The sequence below is a fragment of the Callithrix jacchus genome, chromosome 5, assembly GCF_049354715.1.
Source record: "Callithrix jacchus isolate 240 chromosome 5, calJac240_pri, whole genome shotgun sequence".
In the NCBI taxonomy this organism is placed as follows: domain Eukaryota; kingdom Metazoa; phylum Chordata; class Mammalia; order Primates; family Cebidae; genus Callithrix; species Callithrix jacchus.
This window is the reverse complement of record NC_133506.1, coordinates 72,419,054-72,440,699: the sequence shown is the minus strand read 5'-3', so window position 1 is coordinate 72,440,699 and position 21,646 is coordinate 72,419,054. Positions and strand designations below refer to the sequence as shown.

The 21,646-nt window shown below is 40.6% G+C and overlaps 1 pseudogene across 1 annotated transcript in view; it reads left to right on the top strand.

Moving 5' to 3' along the window:
- Positions 1-14,558, top strand: part of LOC100895838 (DNA repair protein RAD51 homolog 3-like) — a 42,808-nt pseudogene extending 28,250 nt beyond the window's left edge. Inside the window, exons 6-8 of the transcript XR_013535525.1 lie at positions 4,664-4,730; positions 5,698-5,758; positions 13,053-14,558. The product of XR_013535525.1 is annotated as a DNA repair protein RAD51 homolog 3-like (transcript). The remainder of the gene's footprint in view (positions 1-4,663; positions 4,731-5,697; positions 5,759-13,052) is intronic.
- The last annotated feature ends 7,088 nt before the right edge of the window (positions 14,559-21,646 follow it).

Sequence of the window (21,646 nt, the reverse complement as noted above, 5' to 3'; positions counted from 1 at the left end):
TCGTACCTGAGTCTCCCGAGTAGCTGGGATTAGAGGTGTACATGACCACACCTGGCTAATTTTTGTATTTTTAGTAGAGATGGGGTTTCGCCATGCTGGCCAGACTGGTCTCAAACTCCTGGCCTCAAGTGATCCATCCTTCTCGGCCTCCCAAAGTGCTGGGATTACAGACATGAGCCACCACACCTAGCCTAGAATAAATTTCTTAAAGTGAAATTATTAGGCCAAAGAAATCAACTTTTGAACATTTGTTATTTATTATAAAATTACTCTCAGAAACCGTGTTCCAAAGTATGTCTCTACAGCAATGAATGGGAACACTTTTTTTCCCATATCTTTACCAACTTTGGGTACCAGTCTTTTAAATCTTTGCCAAATTGATGTGGGGAAAGTCCTTTAAAAAATATGTTTCTTGGCCTGGCACAGTGGCTCATGCCTGTAATCCCAGCACTTTGGGAAGCCAAGGAGGGTGGATCACCTGAGGTCTAGAGTTTGAGACAAGCCTGGCCAATATGGCCACATTTTCATACTAAAAATATGAAAAAATCAGCTGGGTGTGGTGGTTTGCACTTGCAGTTTCAGCTGCTTGGGAGACTGAGGCAGGAGAATTGCTTGAACCCAGGAGGTGGAGGTTGCACTCCAGCTTGAGCTACAGAGCAAGACTCCATCTAAAAAAAAAAAAAGTTTCTTAGGCCGGGCATGGTGGTTCAAGCCATCCCAGCACTTTGGGAGGCCGAGGCGGGTGGATCACAAGGTCAACAGATCAAGACCATCCTGGTCAACATAGTGAAATCCCGTCTCTACTAAAAATACAAAAAATTAGCTGGGCATAGTGACACGTGCCTGTAATCCCAGCTACTCAGGAGGCTGAGTCAGGAGAATTGCCTGAACCCAGGAGGCAGAGGTGGCGGTGAGCCGAGATCGCACCATTGCACTCCAGCCTGGGTAACAAGAGTGAAACTCCGTCTCAAAAAAAAAAAGTTTCTTTGATTATTAGGATAATTTTTTAAGCAGCTTTAATGACATATAATCCATATACCTTAAAATTTATCCTTTTAAAGTGTACAATTCAGTGATTTTTAGTGTATTCAGAGTTTTGCAGCTATCAAAACTGTCTAATTTTAGAATATTTCCATCACCCCAAAAAAGAAACCCCCACCTCACAATGACCTTCAGAATATTTAAAATGTCTGCTCCTTCACGTTCACTTTTCAAATCTCATGCAAATTTTTCTTGTGGTCAACTATAACCTTGAACCCTATGGGGAAAGTAATTCTGGGTTCTGGGAAACAGAATTCCAGGTTTTTTTAAAAAAAAATCCTCTTTTCTGCTGGGCACAGTGGCTCATGCCTTGCACTTTGGGAGGCCGAGGTGGGTGGATTATCTGAGGTCAGGAGTTTGCAACCAGCCTGGCCAACATAGTGAAACCCCATTTATACTCAAAATACAAAAAAAATTAGATGGATGTGGTGACAGGCACCTGTAATCCTAGCTACTTGGGAGGCTGAGGCAGGAGAATCACTTGAACTGGGAGGTGGAGGTTGCAGTGAGCTGAGGTCATGCCACTGTACTCCAGCTTGGGTAGCAGAGTGAGATTCCATAAAAATAAAAACTACTTATTCTTTAGAAGCTTGGCATAATCACATAATAATTTTCATTTGTATCATGGAGGCCAATCATTTTGCAAAAATAATATAATTACTACATAAATATTTGCTAATAATGGAAATCCTAATTTTGACATGTCGAATACCTGGTAAATCAGTAGTTCGATTTACATTTTCCTGAAGATACGTAATGGGTAAACTACTCTCTAAACCAGCACTGTCCAGTAGAACTGATGGAAAGATGAAAATATACAGTCTAGTACAGTAGCTGCATGGCTGTTCACTTGAAATACAGCGAATGCTACTGAGCTACTGAATTTATACTTTTAATTTAACTTTTAAAAGCTACACATGGGCCAGGCACTGTGGCTCATGCCTGTAATTCCAGCACTTTGGGAGGCCGAGGTGGGAGGATCATTTGAGGCCAGGAGTTCGAGGTTGGTCTAGACAACACTGTGAAACCCTGTCTCTACAAATAATTTAAAAATTAGCTAGGCATGCTGGTGCATACCTATAGTTCCAGCTACTAGGGAGGCTGAGGCAGGACAATTTCTTGAGCCCAGGACTTCAAGGCAGTGAGCTATGATTGTGCCCCTGCACCCCAGCCTGGGTGACAGAATGAGACCCCATCTCTAAGAAGTATTCTTTAAAAATGCTACCAATTTAAGTTCCTGCTTAGCTTATTCTAAGGTGCCTGATGTGAGGTAACAAAGGGAGAATGCCCTATGGCATGTAAGGGGAGAGGAACTAGAAGAAAATTATGTGATCACCTTGGTATCTAATTGAGATCTATGGGGATCACAGATGTTTCCTTTGTGGCTAAATAGAAATTTTGGCCAGGCGGTGGCTCATGCCTGTAATCCCAACACTTTGGGAGCCGAGGCGGGCGGATCACGAGCTCAAGAGATCAAGACCATCCTGGCCAACACTGTGAAACTCCTTCTCTACTAAAAATACAAAAAAACTAGTCGGGCATGGTGGCACATGCCTGTAGTCCCAGCTACTCGGGAGGCTGAGGCAGAAGAATTGCTTGAACCCAGGAGGTGGAGGTTGCAGTGAGCCGAGATTGCACCACTGCACTCCAGCCTGGTGACAGAGCAAGACTCCGTCTCAAAAAAAAAGAAAGAAATGTTAGGGTGTTACCAGTGCAATGGTAACGGCCAAATAACCTTTTTTCCCCTCAGGTTTTTTTTTTTCTTTTTGAGATGGAGTCTCGCTCTTATTGCCCAGGGTGGAGTAAAATGGTGCAATCTTGGCTCACTGCAACCTCCACCTTCTGGATTTAAGCGATTCTCCTGCCTCAGCCTCCAGAGTAGCTGAGGTTACAAGTGCCTGCCCCAATGCCTGGCTAACTTTTTTTTGTATTTTTAGGATGGGGTTTCACCATGTTGGCCAGGCTGTTCTTGAACTCCTGGCCTTAGGTGATGTGCCTACCTCTTCCCTGCAAAGCACTGGGATTACAGGTGTGAGCCACTGCGCCCAGCCTGTTTCTCAGTTTTCTTACGTAAAAAATTCATTTTCAGAGTAGACTACTTTTTCTTACCATTTTTCATGGAATTTTGTTATCAGTTTTAGCTTGCAATATTAACTCTTTTTTCTGGAGGGAAGGTCTGTATTAGAAGAATATATAAAGTAACGATTTCTGGAGATTTTGGGGTGGAAAAATCACAGATCTGACTTCTATGTTAAGTCAGCCTTAAACACTTTTGTTTTCACTGTTTTATTTAAAATTACTATCTTTCAAAACCTGGAACCTTTTCTGTAGGTCAGTATTTATTCCAAGAGAATTAGCAATATGAAACTGAGGGCCATCTGTGAGTTCCAAAGCAACACCTGTGGCTGTTACTAGCTGCCTCGCATAATCATAATTTGGAGTCATTTGACCTGACTACTAGGATTTTTTTTTCCCTAGTTCATCTACTTATATTGTACTTTCTTTATGATTTTAAATCTCTTCTCATAATTTGTTGCCTCAGTTTCTTTTTTCTTATAAGATTATAAACTAATACTATATTTACCTCCTTCCTAAAAATGTAAACATTGAGGTATTTATTAAGGATTTCATATTCCTTTGAATAAAAATATTCTGGGGAGGTAATAGTGATAAAGAACGTGGACTCAGGCCAGTTGCAGTGACTCATGCCTGTAATCCCAGCACTTTGGGAGGCTGAGGCAGGTGGATCACTTGAGGTCAGGAGTTCAAGACCAGCCTGGCCAACATGGTGAACCCCCATCTTTACTAAAAATACAAAAATTAGCCAGCTGTCGTGGCAGGCACCTGTAATCCTAGCTACTTGGGAGGCTGGGGTAGGAGAATCGCTTGAACCTGGGAGGTGGAGGTTGAAGTGAGCCGAGATTGCGCCACTGCACTCCAGCCTAGGCAGCAGAGCAAGACTCAATCTTTCTTTTTTCTTTTTTGAGATGAGGTCCTGCTTGGTCACCAGGCTGGAGTACAGTGACATGATCATGGCTCACTCCTGCCTCAACCTCCTGGGATCAAGCAATTCTCCCACCTTAGCCTCCTGAGTAGATGGGACTACAGCTGTGCACCACCATGCCCAACCAATGTTTTAAAAAGTTTTTTGTAGGTCAGGCACAGTGGTTCATGCCTATAATCCCAGCACTTTGGGAGGCTGAGGCAGGAGGATTGCTTGAGCCCAGGAGTTCAAGAAAATCCTGGGCAACATAGCAAGACCCTGTCCCTTAAAAAAAAAAAGTTTTGTGAGCTAGATGTGGCAAACTCCTCTAGTCCCAGGTATTCAGGAGGCTGAGGTGGAGGATTGTGTGATTTTAGGACTTCAAGGCCAACCTGGGCAACCTAGCAAGACCCCATCTCTAAAGTATGAAAATAAAATATTTTATGATCAGTAGAATCGTGTTTTCAGATAACTACGTATTTTATGGGTAGATTTTTTAAGTTTTTTAATCAGAAAAAGTTTTATTACATAAATGGCCATCTTTAGTAGGTAGATTGTTTTCAGATTACTAAAATCACAAGACTTTACTTGATAATTTTTAAAGAGACTCACCTAATTTTCTTACATTTTGTTTTTTAGGTAATTTTAACCAATCAGATGACAACCAAGATTGATAAAAATCAGGCCTTGCTCATTCCTGCTTTAGGTGGGTAAGCAATGAGATAAACATTTTAGTTAATCACAGTTTTTCCTCTCTCTTTCATTTGATTCTCATTGAGTACTATAAGCTCCATGAAAGCAGACTGTATTTGTCTTGTTCACTGGTTAATCTTAGCACTAAGTACAGTACCCTTAGATACTGACTGTTTCTTTTAGTTACTTAACATTTATTGAGTGACCAGACACAGTGTCTCACACCTGTAATCCTAGCACCTTGGGAGGCTGAGGTGGATCACTTGAGGCCAGGAGTTCAAGACTAGCCTGGCCAATATGGTGAAAACCCCATCTCAACTAAAAATACAAAAAACTTAGCCAGACATGGTGGCACACACTTGTAATCCCACCAACTTGGGAGGCTGAGGCAAGAGAATTGCTTGAACCTGGAAGATGCAGGCTGTGAGAAGCTGGAATCCTGCCATTGCACTCCAGCCTTGGTGACAGAGCGAGACTGTCTCAAAAAATTGCGTATCTACTGTCTAGTAACTGCTGTGTCAAAGATTCTTGCCCCCAGATAATTCACAGCGTTAGTCAGAAGGAGGGGTGAATCCACTTAAATCACACTACAGTAAATATCGTGGTTTTGTTAGAATGCAATGCTTCAAGATGTATGTCCACTAAAATCTTAAAGAATATTTTACCAGAGTTTTTACTTTTCTTCTGGAGGTCAGAAATATGTTAAGTTTGATGATTTGGAAAATTGGCAAATATATGGACTCAGACTATCAAGTTTTCTCAAAGCAAATAGAGGATAATGATTTGCAATATTCCCCTAGATAGGTAAAAATCTTATCATCTCAGGATGTTACTCATTTCCCAGGTTTTTTTTTTAAAGCAAGTATACTTTTGTTATGTTAAATTAAGTAAAGTAAGATTATACTTGATCAGGGGCATTCTGAGAAATTTATAACCAAGTCAGTAAGGCAATATACAGTTATTATGTTCTTTATTCTCAGGGGAAAGTTGGGGACATGCTGCTACAATACGGCTAATCTTTCATTGGGACCTAAAGCAAAGGTCAGTATAGAAACAAGTTAATAATTCTGAATATTGGGTTGATTACACTGAATGAACACTTAGAAGTTTCTTAGAGCTAGTCCTGTGGGTTAGATGTACAATGATCTATATTGTTGCCTTGTCTGATATCACCTAGAGGAAACATAGAAATGTGTTGTTATTACTGCACATTTAGCTACATAGGAAATTCTCTGGAATATTTAAATGATGGGGTGCATGCACCTGAAATGAGTAGGTGGCCAAGGAATGCCATTTTCTAAAGCACTTTGAAATCATTTATTAGCCATGAAGAAGGAGGTTAGTACTCTATGTTCCTGGAAGAGATTGAAAAGAAAGAATAAAATCAGGACAAAAGGAAAATTGTTGAAGTTAGCTTTAAAATTAATTTATTTGGAAGATAGGGTTGTTTTTCTTAGTTGCTTAGTGTATTTCTTGTATGAAATTGTGTCTGTTTTTTTTATTTTGTATTTTGCTGTCTGGCTTTTATTATCCACTTTCACAAGTATTGTTCTTTAAAAGTATGGCAGCATGAAGTCTTTGTATTTGTTTTTAAAGCAGCTGAGCAAGTGAACAAAGCAGCTTTTATTTTCTTGAAAATAGGCCATTGAAAGCTGTGAAGTCTTTCCTACACTTACAGAAAATGTCAGATTTATGCTAGCCTCTCTGCTTTGTGATTAATTGGTATTACATAGAGATCTTGGTTTGGAAATGCTCTAATAAAGGGAGAAATTAAGATCGCATGCAAGCAAAGATGGACTAAAGGGTCACTTAAATACATATTGGGCCTAGCCAGTGAAATTGTCTGTTTTTTAATCTGCATTTCTTTGTTGTTCTACAAATAAAAAAATCCTGCCTGACCAAGTTAGGTTTTACTGACCTGAAGCTCGTATCGTAACTGATTACACTTCTGTGTATAACTTTTGCAACTGATTGTGCAGTTTGTGTCTACTTTAAAAATGGTATTTCCAGGCCGGGCACGGTGGTTCACGCCTATAATCCCAGCACTTTGGGATGCCAAGGCACCTGAGGTCAGGAGTTCGAGAACAGCCTGGCCAACATGGCAAAACCCTGTCTCTACTAAAAATACAAAAATGTTAGCAAGGCATGGTGGTGGGTTACTTTAATCTCAGCTCCTCAGGAGGCCGAGGCAGGAGAATTGCTTGAACCTAGGAGGCAGAGGTTGCAGTGAGCTTGGGCAGCAGAGCGAGACTCCATCTCAAAAAAAAAAAAAAAGTTCCATGAAATTTTGTATGCTTTATGCTTTTAAAATTTTAGTTTATTTTAAAAGGATGAAAATGGAAATTTGTATCAGGGAAAAATAATTATAAAAATGAACATTTTAGACCATCCTGGTCAACATGGTGAAACCCCGTCTCTACTAAAAATAAAAAAAATTAGCTGGGCATGGTGGCGCGTGCCTCTAATCCCAGCCACTCAGGAGGCTGAGGCAGGAGAATTGTCTGAACCCAGGAGGCAGAGGTTGCGGTGAGCCGAGATCACGCCATTGCACTCCACCTGGGTAACAAGAGCGAAACTCGGTCTCAAAAAAAAAAAAAGAACATTTTTCATTTGGATAGGAACACTAAAAAAAATTTTTTTTTTGACACAGGGTCTTGCTTTGTTGTCCAGGCTGGAGTGCAGTGGTGCAGTAGTATGATCTCAGGTTACTGCAGCCTCAACCTCCTGGGCTCAAGCGGTCGCCCCACCTCAGCCTCCCAAGTAGCTGGGACCACAGGCATGTACCACCACACCCAGCTAATTTTTGTAATTTTTGTAGAAACAGGGTTTCGAGATGTTGCCCAGGCTGGTCTTGACCTCATAAGCTCAGGCAGTCCAGCTACCTTGGCTTCCCAAAGTGGTGGGATTGTAGGCATGAGCCACGGCACCTGTCCAGAAATAAAAATCTTAAATAGCCAAATTTATATTGGGAATTGAACTTAAGTGTACTGTCTCATGCCCCAGACCCCATCCTTTACCAGTAACACCTGATTTTTACCCTTAGACTATGATGGAATAATATTCCAACAGTTATTAAAATAAATACCTTTATCTGTGTCTTTATAATATGTGGGTTTTCCTCCAATTTGCATATTCATGATTATATGAGGCCAAGATTATTCAGAATTACACTACTCTTTGCCAAGAAGATCTGGTGGTAGAGTAATAAATCAACACCTCCACACAGTGTTTCATATGTGTGCTCAGTTTTAGAGCACAAATTATGCTTCTGTCTTGTTTCTTCCTGACCCAAACTATGTAGTTCAGCCATATGTTAAGCTACATCTCAGCTGGGGCCATGAGCCAAGTGATTCTTTGGTTTAGTTTTTCATTTAAAAAGATCTCTAGCCGGGCGCAGTGGCTCACAGCTGTAATCCCAGCACTTTGGGAGGCCGAAGCGGGCAGATCATTTGAGGTTGGGAGCTCGAGACCAGCCCAACCAACATGGAAAAACCCCATCTGTAATAAAAATACAAAATTAACTGGGCATGGTGGCAAGTGCCTGTAATCCCAGCTACTCGGGAGGCAGAGACAGGAGAATTGCTTGAACCCAAGAGGCGGAGGTTTCGAGGGTGAGCCGAGATGGCATCATTGCACTCCAGCCTGGGCAAGAAGAGTGAAACTCTGTCTCCGGGAAAAAAAAAAAAGATTTCTAAAAAGACATGATGTATAAAAATGGTATTTTTACCTAGAAATTTGAGGTTGATTTTCAGCCTGAATATTAATGGCCCTTTGACTTTAGGATTCTGTTTGTTTGTTTTTTTGAGATGGAGCCTCACTCTGTCACCCAGGCTGGATTGCAGTGGCACAATATCAGCTCCTTGCAACCTCCACCTCCCCGGTTCAAGCAATTCTCCTGCCTCAGCCTCCCAAGTAGCTGGATTACAGGCATGTGCTACCACACCTGGCTAATTTTTGTATTTTTATACAGATGGAGTCTCACTATTTTGGCCAGGCTGGTCTTGAATGCCTGACCTCAAGTGATCCACCCACCTCAGCCTCCCAATGTGCTGGGATTACAGACATAAGCCACTGTGCCCAGCTGACTTAAGGATTCTTAATAAGCATGTAAATGCTTCTTAAAAGCTTATTACTTTTTAATAATTTCCTTGGGATAGATGTACTGGGTATCTTTTTTGGACATACTGTTGATATGAGGTGATTTGGATACTAATTTTTTGGCAGGCTAGCTGATTTTTGTTGTTCAAAAAGTGATTTCCTAATAAAGGCAGGTTAAAATACACCTTGCCTCTCTTTTTCTGTGAATTTTTGCATTAAAGATAGATTATCAACCCTAAAAGTTTATAATCCCACTCAACACAGCTATTCTTTATTTTTTTTAAGACTAAGGCTTGCCTTGTTGCCCAGGTTGGAGTGCAGTGATGCAATCTTGGCTCACTGCAACCTCCGACTCCCTGGTTCAAGCGATTCTCCTGCATTATCCTCCCGAGTAGCTGGGATTACAGTTGCACACCACTACACTTGGGTAATTTTTGTTTTTGTTTCTTTAGTAGAGACAGGGTTTCACCATGTTGGCCAGGCTGGTCTCAAACTCCCGATCTTGTGATCTGCCCACCTCGGCCTCCCAAAGTGCTGAGATTACAGGCATGAGCCACCACACCTGGCTCCACACAGCTATTCTTTTTTTTTTTGAGATGGAGTTTTGCTGTTGTTACCCAGGCTGGAGTGCAATGACATGATCTCAGCTCACTGCAACCTCCGCCTTCTGGGTTCAAGCAATTCTCCTGCGTCAGCCTCCCTAGTAGCTGGGACTACAGGCATGCACCACCATGCCCAGCTAATTTTTGTGTTTTTAGTAGAGATGGGGTTTCACCTTGTTGACCAGGATGGTCTCGATCTCTTGACCTCGTGATCCACCCGCCTCAGCCTCCCAAAGTGCTGGGATTATAGGCGTGAGCCACAGCGCCTGGCCGCACACAGCTATTTTTATATTACATATTACTTAGTAGTTATTTTGTTTATGTGTAAAGTTACGATTATGGAGTATAGGACATTTTGGATTCTGCTGTTTTTTGGTCTCTGTTTTTCTTTTGAATTATGTCTGAAAAGAGGGGCAATTTCAAAATTAAGAGGGTAACAAATCATAGCCAAAATATCCTTTTTGAATTGTCTTTGAAAGCAAATCATTATGTTTTGTGTAAATAAATGACCCTTATAACTCTGAGAATCTTATTTTCCTTTACTTTAGAATATGTATTTTGTGTATTATATCAGGTTTTTTTTTCCATCCAAGGGGCAGGATCATATTATATCCGTTTTATTAAGTTGTGGTTTTATATATATATAAATTATACATATATGTATATATATACAAAATTAGCTGGGTGTGGTGGTGCATATTTGTAATCTTGCTTACCTAGGAGGCTGAGGCAGGAGAATTGCCTGTATGTATCATAAAATTTACCACTTTAGCCAGGTGCGGTGGCTCATGCCTGTAATCCAAGCACTTTGGGAGGCTGAAATGGGCGGATCACAGGTCAGGAGATGGAGACCATTTTGGCCAACATGGTGAAACCCCGTCTCTACTAAAAGTACAAAAAAGTTGGCTGGGTATGGTGACGCATGCCTGTAGTCCCAGCAACTCGGGAGGCTGAGGCAGGAGAATTGCTTGAACTCACGAGACAGAGATTGCAGTGAGCCGAGACTGCGCCACTGCACTACAGCCTGGGCAGCAGTGTAAGATGCTGTGTCAAAAAAAATGTACCACTTCAACAATTTTTATGTATAGTTCATTGGCATTAAGTACATTAATATTATGCAGCCATCATCATCCATTTTCAGAACTTTTTTCATCTTCCCATACTGAAACTCTGTACCCATTAAATGCTAACTCTCATTCTTTTTTACCCCTAGCCCCTGACAATCGCCATTCTACCTTGTCTCTGAATTTGACTCGTCTACCTACGCCGTATAATTGGAATCATACAATATTTGTTCTGGTGTGACTGACTTATTTCACTTAGTATAATGTCTTCATGGCTCATTATGTTGTAGCATGTGTCAGAATTTTTTTCCTTTTTAAGTCTGAATAATATTCTATTGTATATACATACCACGTTTTGTTAATTCATCTGTGGATGGATACTTGGGTTGCTTCTACATTCTGGCTGTTGTCAATAAGTTACTGTGTATCAGTTTTATTTATTTTATTTATTTATTTTTTGTTTTTTTGCTTGTAAGTGTATCAGTTTTAAAGTATATTTTTTGTTTGTTTGTTTGTTGAGATGGACTTTTGCTCTTATTGCACGGTCTGGAGTCCAGTGGCGTGATCTCGGCTCACTGAAACTCCTACCTCCCAGGTTGAAGTGATTCCCCTGCCTCAACCTCCCAAGTAGCTGGCATTACAGGCATATGCTACCACACCCAGCTAATTTTGTATTTTTAGTAGCAATAGGGTTTCTCCATGTTAGTCAGGCTGGTCTCGAACTCCTGACCTCAGGTGATTTGCCCACCTCAGCCTCCCAAAGTTCTGGGATTACAAGCTGAACCACTATGCCCAGCCTAAAGTAATTCTTAAAAGCAGTTTTGTTGTTATTGTTTTTGTTTGTTTGTTTGTTTGAGATGGAGTTTCACTCTTGTTGCTCAGGCTGGAGTACAGTGGCCTGATCTCAGCTCGCTGCAACCTCAGCATCCCAGGATCAAGCAATTCTCCTGCCTCAGCCTCCTAGGTAAGCAAGATTACAAATATGCACCACCACACCCAGCTAATTTTGTATTTTCAGTAGAAATGGGGTTTATCCAAGTTGATCAGGTTGATCTCGAACTCCCAACCTCAGGTGATCCTCCCGCCTTAGCCTCCCAGAGTGCTGGGATTACAGACATGAGCCACCACACCTGGCCAAAAAGCAGTTTTAAAGGTTTTTGTTTATTTTGTTGCAGTTACACTACTTGAATATAGTTAATAAGAGCTTAGAAATTTCTCAGCTACCTTCAGCTTTCAGTTTTATATATTATTTTGTATAAGACATAATAAAATCCCAGATACTGTTCTGTCATGTCTTATTTTTGGGACATAATCATTTTATGTTATTATTATTATTATTTTTGTAGAGATGGGGGCCTCACTGTGTTGCTCAGGATGGCTTCAAACTCCTTATCTCAAGCGATCCTCACACCTTGGCCTCCAAAGAGCTAGGATTACAGACATGAGCCATATCATTTTAAAACAATGTCTTCCTGTCTTATTATTATTGGTATAATATGAATAAGTGTTTCTCATTTGTAGTATAAGAAATTATCACAGTTCTTCAGCAATAACAAAAAAATACATGATTTACTAGAGACAGTTTGGGAAATAAAAGCAAGCAACCTTCACCTCGTGATAACAACTATTAACTTTTTGATTGTAGTCTTCTATCAATTTTTTTAGATGTCTGTATACATACTTATAAATATAAGATTATTCAGTATAACTTATTTAGTATATTATTAACACTTTCCTATCTCATTGAATATTTTCTTCCAACTTTAGTTTTGTTTTGTTGTTGTTGTTGTTTTGTTTTGTTTTGTTTTGTTTTGTTGTTTTGAGACAGAATCTTGCTCTCTGTTGCCCAGGCTGGAGTACAGTGGCACAATCTCGGCTCACTCCAACCTCTGCCTCCTGAGTTCAAGCGATTCTTCTGCCTCAGCCTGCCAAGTAGCTGGGACTAGAGGTACCTGCCACCATGCCTGGCTAATTTTTTTTTTTTTTTTTTTTTTTGAGACTGTGTTGCTCTGTTGCCAGGCACCAGGCTAGAGTGCAGTGGCTCGATCTCGGCTCACTCCAACCTCTGCCTCTTGAGTTCAAACAATTCTCCTGCCTCAGCCTCCCAAGTAGCTTGGACTACAGGTACGCGCCACCACCCCCAGCTAATTTTTGTATTTTTAGTAGAGATGGGGTTTCACCATATTGGCCAGCCTGGTCTCAAACCCCTGACCTCATGATCTGCTCACCTTGGCCTCCCAAAGTGCTGGGATTACAGGTGTGAGCCACCACGCCTGGCCTTTTACCTTTAGTTTTTAGCATAACTAATATCTCATATATAAGATAGTTTATTTAAATCAGTCATTGAACTTTTAGATTGCTTTAAAATTTCACTCATCTAAACAACTCTGTTAAATACATACAGGTATTTAAGGGTGTATTTTAATATTTCTCTCTATTGTTTGTCCTTACAGAAAAAAATAATAGGTTTATTAATATAATAAACCTATACATTTAAATTATGAGTTTGGTCATTTGAAGTTTTAATTAATTAAGTTCATGTGTTTGTATGTATTATTTTTCTTTGAGCAGGTTGGCAACATTGTACAAGTCACCCAGCCAGAAGGAATCCACAGTACTGTTTCAAATCACAGTCAGTATTATTTGATGAGAGTGGGATTTTTATATTGGTGGGCAGTAATTATCTAAAGAGAGAATTTACAGCTTGCTTTTGTTAACTTCTTTAGGCAGCAAGCATATTTGAGGACAGCTTTTGATGCTTACATTGTCCCCAAAATAGTAATATACAGAATATTGTAGTCACAAATGGACTGAAATTTATTCTTAAGAACAGAGGAAATACTTATTTTCAGGTAGCATGTTCCATGCCATATGTAATGTCAGGATATTAAAAATCTTTAAAGAGAAAGTTGTTGAAGATTTCCAGAAAAGAAAAACAACTAATATTACTTATTTTGGTCTTGTAGGTATTATAGAGCTATTGTAGCCACCAAATATAGCCCACTTTAAGATGTTAATTTTTCTGTGAATTTACATCATAGAACACATATTTTTGGATAAAATATGCATATTTATCAATAATGTTTAGAACCATGTATATTTTTGGCATCTCATTTTTCTTTTTTTTTTAATGAGATGGAGCCTCGCTGTATTGCCCAGGTTGGAGTGCAGTGGCGTGATCTTGGCTTGCTGCAAACTCTGGCCCACTGGTTCAAGCAATTCTTCTGCCTCAGCCTCCCTAGTAGCTGGGATTACAGGTGTGTGCTAACACACCTGGCTAATTTTTGTATTTTTAGTAGAGACAGGGTTTTGCCATGTTGGCCAGGCTGGTCTCAAACTCCTGACCTCAAGTGATTCGCCCGACTCAGCCTCCCAAAGTGGTGGGATTACAGGCATGAGCCACTGCTCGCGGCTTTATCTCATTTTTATAAGGGCAAAAACAGAAATAGAGATTCTGAAACTGAATTATCCACCTGGACTTTGCACTATCCAGGTGCATTGGAAATATCCTAGTTGGAAAACTTTAGAGTATTTAATGATGAAAATAAATCTGTAAAGTATTGAAGACTTAGGTTATTTCCTTTCAGTTCTTCTAACAAAGCCATTTTAAAGTTTGTTAGGATTGTCCTTTAGAGAACATTTTTATTTATTTATTTATTTTAATTTTTTTTTTTAAATTGAGATGGAGTTTCGCTCTTGTTACCCAGGCTGGATTGCAATGGCGCGATCTCAGCTCACCGCAACCTCCACCTCCTGGGTTCAGGCAATTCTCCTGCCTCAGCCTCCTGAGTCCTGGTATTACAGGCACACACCACCATGCCCAGCTAATGTTTTGTATTTTTAGTAGAGACGGGGTTTCACCATGTTGACCAGGATGGTCTCGATCTCTTGACCTCGTGATCCACCCTCCTCGGCCTCCCAAAGTGCTGGGATTACAGGCGTGAGCCACTGCGCCCAGCCGAGAACATTTTTATAATAAATTGTTATTTCTGTGTGTGTGTGTATGCATGCATATAAATAAGTATATGTAAAATATTCTCATATAGCCCAGGCTTAGACAAATAACCATGAGGTTTATCCTCTTCATTCATAGTGGGTGATAAATATCTATCTCAAGAAGTAAGTAGCTTTCTTTTCTTTTCTTTTTTTGAGACAAATTGTCGCTCTGTCACCCAGGCTAGAGTGCAGTAGCATGATCTTGGCTCACTGCAACCTCTGCCTCCCAAGTTCAAGCAATTCTCCTATCTCAGCCTCCCGAGTAGCTGGGACTACAGGCATGCGCCAACATGTCCCGCTAATTTTTATATTTTTAGTAGAGATGGGGTTTCACCATGTTGGCTAGGGTGGTCTCAAACTCCTGACCTCATCATCTGCCTGCCTTGGCCTCCCAAAGTTCTGGAGCTACAGGTGTGAGCCACCACACCTGGCCCTAGAACAAAGTAGCTTTCTTACCAATTACTTAAAAATATTTTGAAGATAGGTCTTTTTTGAAGATGTTCTTAAAGCATATTTTTATATTTATATTTTTTATCTTGCAGCCTCAGGGATTTAGAGATACTGTTATTACTTCTGCATGTTCATTGCAGACAGAAGATTCCTTGAATACCCAAAAACGGTCACGAGACGCAGAGGAAGAATTTTAACCCAGAAGCAAATCTCCAAGTATATAAATTTACTGATGTTGTGAAATCAATGTGTACAAGTAGAATTGTTACTATAAGATGTAAATAAACACTATGGCATGAATGAATCCAGATTATATGAAGTGAATGGGAAAAATACCTAAAGAATATGATTTTCTGAAAGTTTTTGTAAAGCAGTATTCTGCAGTTATATTTTACCCTGTTTCCATTTTCAGTAACATTCAATAGAGATGATTATATTTCACAAATGTGGAAAGCTGATCTCATGTGGCCACTCTGAATTTACCATTTAAACTGTTTTTACCCCTTTCTTTGCCAGTTCCCTGGAAAATCTTAGGAAGAAAAGATTTTTTCATATTCTTATTGTGTGTGTGTGTGTGTTTTGAGAGATGGAGCCTTGCTGTGTTGCCCAGGCTGGAACGCAATGGCGAGATATCGATTCACTGCAATGTCCACCTCCCAGGTTCAAGCAATTCTCCCGCCTCCACCTCCTGAGTTGCTGGGATTACAGACACCTGCCATCATGGCTGGCTACTTTTGTATTTTTGTAGATACAGGGTTTCACCATGTTGGCCAGGCTGGTCTTGAACTCCTGACCTCAGGTGATCTGCCCACCTCAGCCTCCCAAAGTGTTGGGATTACAGGTGTGAGCCACCGTGACCAACTGTTCTTTTTAAATGTAAGTTTGATAATTCCTTAAAATGATCTGCTTTTATTTATTATTATTATTATTATTATTATTCTTTTTTGAGATGGAGTTTTGCTCTTGTTACCCATGCTGGAGTGTAATGGCGCGATCTCGGCTCACCGCAACCTCTGCCTCCTGGGTTCAGGCAATTCTCCTGCCTTGGCCTCCTGAGTAGCTGGGATTACAGGCACGTGCCACCATGCCCAGCTAATTTTTTTGTAATTTTAGTAGAGATGGGTTTCACCATGTTGACCAGGATGGTATCGATCTCTTGACCTCATGATCCACCCAACTCGGCCTCCCAAAGTGCTGGGATTACAGGCATGAGCCACCATGCCCCGCCTGATCTGCTTTTATGATTATAAAAGAGAAGCCTGCACCATGAGTCAGCATATTATTCTTTTCAGTTTTATGGGTAAGATACAAATTTTAGGGTGTCCAAACTGATTTTAGTGACCTCAATCCTAAAATCTAAGCCATTTGTTTAGGTTTTTATGACATTTTATGATATTAAAGGGAGGACTTTGGAGCTGTTATCTCATCTAGAGATTGTTTGGAACATATATCTTCAAGAATAATCAGGTTAATAGGCTCACACTCATTTATTTCTACATTTTTTTTTTTTTTTTGAGACAAGGTCTCACTCTGTCACCCAGGCTGGAGTGTGGTGGCATGATCACAGCAGATCACTGCAGCCTTGACCTTCTGGGCTCAAGCAGTCCTCCCACTTCAGCCTCCTGAGTAGCTGGGACTACAAGTAGGCACCACCATGCCCGGCTAATTTTTTAATTTTTTTTGTAGAGACAATGTCTCATGAGCTATGTTGCCCAGGCTGGTCTCAACCTCTTGGGCTTAAGCAATTCTCTTGCCTTGGCCTCCCAAAGTGCTGGGATTATAGATATAAGCTCCACACCTGGCCTTAAACTTCTGTATTTTGAAACATGGTATGATCCAATCTAGAATTATAGTTGTTATATTGACATTTTTCTTTGAATAATCTTAAATAAATTAATGATTTCGATTTGCGATGGTTTCAAAATTACCTAAAAATATTTTGGCACCCCCTCCTGGCTAACACAGTGAAACCCTGTCTCTACTAAAAATATAAAAACTTAGGCAGAGCATGGTGGCATGTACCTGTAGTCCCAGCTACTCCAGAGGCTGAGTCAAGAGAATCGCTTGAACCTGGGAGGTGGAGGTTGCAGTGAGCTGAGATTGTGCCACTGCACATCAGCCTGGGCAACAGAGTGAGACTCAAAAAAAAAAAAAAACTATATATATATATAGTTTTTGGCACCTGGCTCTTAGTACTTTTCAACTCACAAAATTTACTTTGCTTCCCTGTAGGGGAAAAATTTTACTTATTTTTTCTTTTGAGACAGTCTTGCTCTGTCACCCAGGGTGCAGTGGCACAGTCACAGCTCACCACAATCTCTACCTCCAGGGTTCAAGCGATGCTTGTACCTCAGCCTCTTGAGTAGCTGAGATTACAGGTATGCACCACCATTCCCAGCTAATATTTTATATCTTTAGTAGAGAGAGGTTTCTCTGTGTTGGCTAGGGTGGTCTCAAACTCCTGGGGCTCAAGAAACCCACACACCTCAGCCTCCCAAAGTGCTGGGATTACAGGTGTGAACCTGCACACCCAGCCATATTTATATATTTATTTTTAAACTTTTGGGTTCAGAGGTACATGTGAAGGTTTGTTATATAGATAAACTCATGTTACAGGGGTTTGTTATACAGACTGTTTCATCGCCCAGGAATTAAACTCAGTACCCAATAGTTACCTTTTCTGCTTCTCTCCTTCCTCCCACCTTACCCCCTCAAGTAGACCTAGTGTGTGTCTGTTGGTTCCTTTTTTTTTTTTTTTTTTTAATGGAGCCTTGCTCTGTTGCCCAGGTTGGAGTACAATGGCGGGATCTTGGCTCACTGCAACCTCTGCCTCCCGGGTTCAAGTGATTCTCTTGCCTCAGCCTCCCGAGTAGCTGGGCTTACAGGTATTCGCCATCATGCCTAGGTAATTGTTTCTATTTTTAGTAGAGGGGTTTTACCATATTGGCCAGGCTGGTCTCTAACTCCTGACCTTGTGATCTGCCTGCCTCGGCCTCCCAAAGTGCTGGGATTACAGGTATGATTCACCATGCCTGGCCTGTTTTTTAATTTGTGTTCATAAATTCTCATCATTTAGCTACCACTTATGAGTGAGAACATGCAGTATTTGGTTTTCTGTTCTTGCGTTAGTTTGCTAAGAATAATAGCCTCTAGTGCCATCCATGTTCCTGCAAAATACATGATCTTGTTCTTTTTTGTGGTTGCAAAATTATTTAAATAATTGAATATTAAATACTGTGAGGCCGGGCGCGGTGGCTCAAGCCTGTACTCCCAGCACTTTGGGAGGCCGAGGTGGGAGGATCACAAGGTCAAGAGATCGAGACTATTTTGGTCAACATGGTGAAACCCCGTCTCTACTAAAAACACAAAAAATTAGCTGGGCATGGTGGTGCACGCCTGTAGTCCCAGCTACTCAGGAGGCTGAGGCAGGAGAATTGCCTGAACACAGGAGGCGGAGGTTGCGGTGAGCCAAGATCGCGCCGTTGCACTCCAACCTGGGTAACAAGAGCGAAACTCCGTCTCAAAAATAAATAAATAAATAAATACTGCCACACCTGTATTTTCCAAGTGTTAGTGATAGTTGATATTTCCCATCACAGACTAAACAGTAAATTTATAAAATTACTTCAGTGTAATTATTCTTTTCTGAAATGGATTATATAGAATAGCCATCATTTACCAGGACTTGGGAGTGAAAGCAGGCACTGCTAACAATTATACCAGTACAGAAGATACGAACCAAGACTAACTTCAAATTATTTCTCTAACATAGAATGACTGGTTGTGACTATCTTTTATGGGCCTCAAAGCATATAATTTTATTATAATTGATGCCATCATTTTAACAAATGCCCATTATTTTATATTCTGCCTGCTCAAATTATAAAATCAAGAGTATGAAGCATTAAGTGATAAATATCAGTGTTACCAAGTATCAGATAAGATAGGTAAGATAAGGTAGGATCTTTTTTTTTTTTTTTGAGACAGGGTCTTACTCTGTTACCCAGACTGCAGTACAGTGGAACGATCACTGCTCACTACAGCCTTGACCTCCCAGGCTCAAGTGATGATCTTTCCACTTCAGCCTCCTTCGTTGCTGGAAGTACAGGCATGCACACCACGCCTAGCTAATTTATTTTTATTTTGTAGAGACAGGATCTCACTATATTGTCTGGACTGCTCCCAAACTCTTGGGCTCAAGTGATACTCCTGCCTCAACCTCCCAGAGTGCTGAACCATTGTGCCTGGCCTAGAATCTCTTTTTATAAAGTATCATAACACTGTACTTTATTTATTTATTTCAAGACAGAGTCTTGCTGTCTTGCCCAGCTTGAGTGCCGAGGTGCAGCCTCAGCTCACTGTGACCTCTGCCTCCCAGGTTCATGCAATTCTCATCCCACAGGCTCCTGTGTAGCTGGGACTGCAGCCATGCATGACCATGCCCAGCTAATTTTTTTTTTTAGATAGAGTCTCGCCCTTTTTGCCCAGGCTGGAGTGCAGTGGCACAATCTCGGCTCACTGTAATTTCTGCCTCCCAGATTCAAGTGATTCTTCTGCCTCAGCCTCCCAAGTAGCTGGGATTACAGGTGCCACCACCACACCCAGCTAATTTTGTATTTTTAGTAGAGATGGGGTTTCACCATGTTGGCCAGGCTGATCTCGATCTCCTGACCTCAAGTGACCCACCCCCCACTTGACCTCCCAGGATTACAGGCGTGAGCCACCATGCCCAGCTCTATGACAACTTTGAATAGTTGTGTATAATTTTAAAATTTCTTTTTGGAGTTTCAGTTGTTACTTGACTTTTAGTGTTAAAAACGATGCTTTAAATAAACATGTAAGTTGCTTTCTTTCTGGTGCCCCTTGGATTCAGCATAAATTACATTTTAAAGAAATCAAAAATTTTTTGTTTTTTGCTTTTTATTCTTAGGAAGACCTCACCTGAAAAAAATTGTTTTTAATTAATTTTTTAATTGCTGCTATAATAAATTTCCACATATTTAATAGCTGAAAAGAACACAAATTGATTATCTTACAGTGCTGGAGTCTGAAATCAGTTTCAGTGGTCTGAAATCAACTTGTCAGCAGGCCTTCATTTTTTCTAGAGGATGTAAGGGAAAATTTGACTCCTTGCCTTTCTAGCTTCTAGAAACTGCCTGCATTCCTTTGGCTCATAGACCCATCTTCAGACTCAGAAGAATAGACTCTTCCAATCCCCCTCTGCTTTGATTGTCACATTGCCTTTTTCTCACCATTACTCCTCCTGTCTCACTCTTACAAGGACACTTATGATTACATTTAGAGCCCACCCAAGATATTCCAGGATAATCTTCCCATCTGAAGATCCTTAATTCAATCATGTCTGCAAAGTCCCTTTTGACATGTAAGATAACATTAATAAAGTCTGGAGATTAAGTTATAAACATCTTAAAGTAATCATTCAGCCCCTCAATTCATATGGCAACATAATTCAAGAAATAATGATCTTTGGGTGAATTATATGCACATTAAAGTTTGAAAATCATCTTCTGTGGGTGCTCACAAGTATCAGCTGGTAGCTGCTTAAAAAAAAAATTTTGAAAAGCACTGTGACAGACTTGTTACCATATTAAAATTGCATTCATGTCTCATCTGAAGGCTCTAAAAAAGCTGCATTCGTAGACGGTCATTTCCACTTAGGAAACCGAAGAGCAGTTTCTTAGCTTTTTTTTTTTTTAATTATTTTTTGTTACTTTATTTTTTAAAAAGTTAACTTAAAAAAAAATGTAGAAGGCTTTTTGGTTTTTTGGGTTTTTTTTGAGACAGGGTCTAGCACTGTTACCCATGCTGGAATGCAGTGCTGCAATCTTAGCTCATTGCAACCTCTGCCTCCCAGACTCAAGCCATCCTCCCACCTCAGCCCCCCAAGTAGCTGGGAATACAGACATACACCACCACGCCTGGCTAATTTTTATGTTTTTTGTAGAGGTGGAGTCTCACTTTGTAGCTCAGGCTGGTCTCAAACTCCTGAGTTCAAGAGATCTGCCCAAGTCAGCCTCCCAAAGTGCTGGGATTACAGGTGTGAGCCACTGCACTGGACCAGTTTCTTCGCTTTTTGAAAGCTTTATTTTTAAAAGATTTTTATTTCTTATTCAGTTATGAAATACATGTAAATATAAAGATTTCCCCCTAGCGTTTTCTTTTTCCTCTTTTTTTTTTTTTTTTTTTTTTTGAGATGGAGTCTCTCGCTCTGTTACCTGGTCTGGAGTGCAATGGCACCATCTTGGCTCACTGCAACCTCCACCTCCCGGGTTCAAGGTTCTCCTGCCTCAGCCTCCTGAGTAGATGGACTACAGGCACATACCATTACACCTGGTTAATTTTTGTATTTTTCATAGAGCTGGGGTTTCACCATGTTGGCCATGGTCTCAAACTCCTGGCCTCACATGATCCACCCACCTTGGCCTCCCAAAATGCTGGGGTTACAGGCATGAGCCACCACACCCAGCTTCCTTAGCATTTTCTGTTACTTGGTTTTAACTCAAGATGTAATAGTACACCTATATCCCACAGTTTATATAGGCTTGCCGCCTAATGCTACATCAGTAAATTGGTTAAAGCCTCACCTTCTGGCAAACCACTGATTGCATCCAGGTTTCATCTTGTGGTAAATATAAAAGATGTATATTGCCTTTTACTTTTTTGTGCCATTGCTATGATCACCCTTTCTGGTAATCCAT